The sequence below is a fragment of the Hibiscus syriacus genome, unplaced genomic scaffold (assembly GCF_006381635.1).
Source record: "Hibiscus syriacus cultivar Baekdansim isolate YM2019G1 unplaced genomic scaffold, ASM638163v2 tig00112260_pilon, whole genome shotgun sequence".
Taxonomy (NCBI): Eukaryota; Viridiplantae; Streptophyta; class Magnoliopsida; order Malvales; family Malvaceae; genus Hibiscus; species Hibiscus syriacus.
Window position 1 is genome coordinate 177,090 of NW_024063288.1, and position 3,935 is coordinate 181,024.

General features: G+C 34.0%; 1 pseudogene; it reads left to right on the plus strand.

Annotated features, from left to right (window-relative positions):
* The first annotated feature begins 843 nt into the window (after positions 1-843).
* Positions 844-1,853, plus strand: LOC120176905 (annotated as a pseudogene).
* Positions 1,854-3,935: the final 2,082 nt, after the last annotated feature.

Below are 3,935 nucleotides of genomic sequence, written 5' to 3' on the forward strand. Positions count from 1 at the left end.
CTCATTTTGATCACTCGACGTTAAGTGTCTAGTGTCAACACTATTTTTTTTATTAATCTAGTGTAAATACAAGGTAATATCTGTTCAAAGAACACTTTCAACCATTTGACATTGAATGCTCACACCCATGACAATCATGGTGCTCAAACCTATGACCTCAAGAAATAACAACAATTTATATACCACCGAGGTCGATTCGTTCATGCCTAGTGTCAACACTATTTTTTTTATTAATAGTGTCAACACTAAAATGCTGAGTTTTGAGACTTTTTCCTAAAATTTTAACCTTTTTTCTTTGGCATGATCGGAATTCTTTTCCATTGTCATTTGGTTCTCTTCGATCATCACATATGACTTAAGTGGTACCAAAACATTCTTTTTTTCCCTATTTCTTCTCACTTTGATTTACTTCAATAACACATCAAAAATCAACAAAATTCAAATAAAAGCTTCGACTATATATTGGTTTGATTTACAATCTCGACAGTTTGATCAGTGTAGAACTAACATACATAGTTTTTCTTCTCTTTCTGATCTTTCACCATTTGAATTCGGAAGAAAATACTCCACATTGATGAATAAAAAGGAGTCCCTAGATTTGGCTTTGTGAGGGAAGTTCCAGGGTTTATTTGCATTAATTTAACAAAAAATATTTTAGAAGATGTTTTTTTCTAAAACCAAGTCAAGCAATTATGTACAAAGATACCTCATTTACATTTGTACCATGTATAACCATATCCCATAACTATTTATATGTCAATAGAAACTTGAGAGGCAAGAAACTTGAGATAAACTATAAAAGCATACAAAGAATGCTTCATGAAGCAAAATTGCCTTGTCAAAGTCTTCAATGGCGAAATCTTCTGTATTCATTTACAATGTCCCAAAGCAACAATTTCCCCCAACTTTCAAGCTATTCTTCTTCTTCCTACCAATAGGTTTAGCCCTCACTAGCTTCTTTCTGGTTTTCATTTACATTTACACCACTTCAAGTGTCTTAACAAACCCCAGTCCACTACTTTCTTACAACCTGCCACAAATTATTCTCTGTTTGATCTGATCATCCAAGTTCCCACTGACAATGAGGAGACGATCCCGTTTTCGATCGACAATACTGCTGAAGATTTGTTCTTTGATCTTCCCAGAACTTCCAGTTATTCAAAGCAGATTCAATGGTCTCTTCCACTTGGAGATCTCTTTGGCTTTACTGGTATGTTCCAAGTTTTGTTCTTTATACTGAACTGATTCACTTTCCAAGTAACTGGATTTAACTTGTATTTCAGGAGACAATATGAATAACACAGAGATTTATCATGATACGGAGACATTTCTTGAAGATTATAAAGAAATGAATAAGAGTTTTAAGATATTCGTTATCCCATAAACCTGATGATCCCTTTGCAAACGTGCTGTTGCCTGTGGATTTTGATCCCAAAGGTCACTATGCCAGTGAACTTTACTTCAAAAAAGCTCTTTTCAGTAGCCATTTCATCACCAAGGATCCCAACCAAGCTGATCTTTTCTATATGCCTTTCTCCATTGCTGACATGCGCCATGACCCACGAATTGGTCCTGAGGGACTGCAAGATTTCATCAAGGATTATATCTTCAACATCAGTAGTAAGTACCCATTCTGGAACCGGACCGGTGGGGCCGATCATTTCTACGTTGGGTGTCATTCGATCAGCAGAATCGCCTTGGATAAAGCTGTTGAAGCTAAAGAAAACACCATTCAACTTGTATGTTCATCCACATATTTTGTGCCGAGCTATTTTCCTCACAAAGATGTCTCTTTACCTCAAATTTGGCCTAAAGAACGAGATCCGAAATCAATCGTTTCATCGAAAAGGTGACCTTTTCGATCCAATTGTAACAATCCTGTTTTAGATCATTGATTCAAATTGTACTTGCCCGGATGTGTTTGCAGGAACCAACTGGCCTTTTGGTTACAACCGAAAATGTAAGGGAGAATGTAATATTTTCAATTTCAACCGAAAATGTTGGTTTATTCAATTTTAAAAGTTATGCTCTTAGCAAGATTTTCGATTACAATTGATTTCTACCGTTTCCAGCTTTATATTAAGGAGTTGTATTTTAAACTCTTCCTCTTTACTATCAAACTCTCCACATCCAAATTTGCTTAGTAGAACTGCAATATACTGTTTACTTTCTCTTCAACAAATTGCTACTTTATTGGTTTTGTCCGATAATTATTTTAGCCTGTTCCTTATCATCTATCTTTTAACAGTTCCGGGTGAAATGCATATCAACTGCGATATCCTTCACATTTTCCATTTGTTTCTTTCAAAGAGAAATTCCTCAAGAATTTTCTCTAAAAAGATAGTATCCGCGCGTACGTGTCGAAGACACGTATGACCACGACCACGACCACGACCACGACCACGACCACGACAAGGAAGTAGAATGTCAAGCCTTAAATACCATTCCCAATAGTGTTTCCAACACTATGTGGGATTGAGCATTACCAACAAAATGGACATGATTTCGACTTTTGTGAAAAGATTTAAAGGACACCTGAACTCAGTGGGAGAAGCCATATCAAAGCAGAATAAAAGAAAGAAAATTAGTGCAAGAATGAGTAATATTAAATTATTAATTGAATTTTAATTTAATTAACATAGTTGCTATTATAATATTTATGATTTTCATTGTGCTTAAACGAGTGTTATACTCTAATTAAGATAGTTTTAATTTGCCCAATTTTTTAAATTTCTCCTACAGAATTTTAAGTTATAATCTATTTTACTTGCTCTGGTGTCATAAAATGGTGCTCGATAGTAAAGTTTTTAGAACCGAACATGTTGTTGAACCGGTTAAATTAATGATTTTTTATCCAAATGTTAGGATCAATTAGTCCGGTTCAAGCAACCATGCTAGATAGTTGAAGTTACTTGAGAACAAATTATTATTATTATTTGATTAATCTAAGATGATTATAAGATAGTATCTGTTTGAAAGAATTTCAATCATTTGACAACAAACACTTACTCATCCCAATATTTGATCCCAACTTCGTCCATACATCTACTGTTAACATACAAACATAGATGATTGATTAGTTTTTCATTGTGTGGTCAGTGGTGGATGACAAAATTGTGAATAATGTTGAGTCTATAACGAAAGAGGTGAAAGATAAATGGTTGAGTGTATCAAATCGAGAATTTTTATTTTATTTTATAAGAATTATATTATATATTCTGAATATTCGATTTTCACATGATCACTTATTCGTAGGATAAGCTACAACACCTAGAAGGTTGGGCTTGCTATGTGGATTTATAAAATTACATGGCCTATAAGCCATTGGTACATGAAAATGTGGCTCAATATATGTCACAAGTGGATTTGAAGTGAAACCCATCTAAAGTGTCAAACGGTTTAAATTAAGCCAATGGACCCATCACAAATGGCCTATAACCCATTAGGTAAATTAAGCAATGGACCCTTGTTTTCGGTTTTACTAATTTCAGAAAGAAAAATTAGACCCAAACTCCTAAATTTTAAATATTAAATTGATGATCCACTAGATTCTCTAAGTAAGATTAGATATTCGATCCCTAATATTTATAAATGGAGTAAATTGGATTGAGAGGATCGCTCCCATAATGAGTCACTATAAAGCCCGATCTAGATTAATCGATTAATAGATCAGAGATTAATTAAAAAAAAGATAATCCAATACGAGGGAAGACCCACAAAGAACATTTTTATAACCTCAAAAGAATGAGATGAATCATAATTGAGGGTTGGGCCAAAATTTCAAAAACTCACTGTTTATACGGAACAGGCTGTTATATGACGCAACCATGTCCCACAAAAACGGTGGTTGCAGTGAGATGAATTTATATATAGACTCTTTGTACTTGCAGTAAGATCTAGGATAATAATTTTTATTCATAGCAATAGCAATAGTT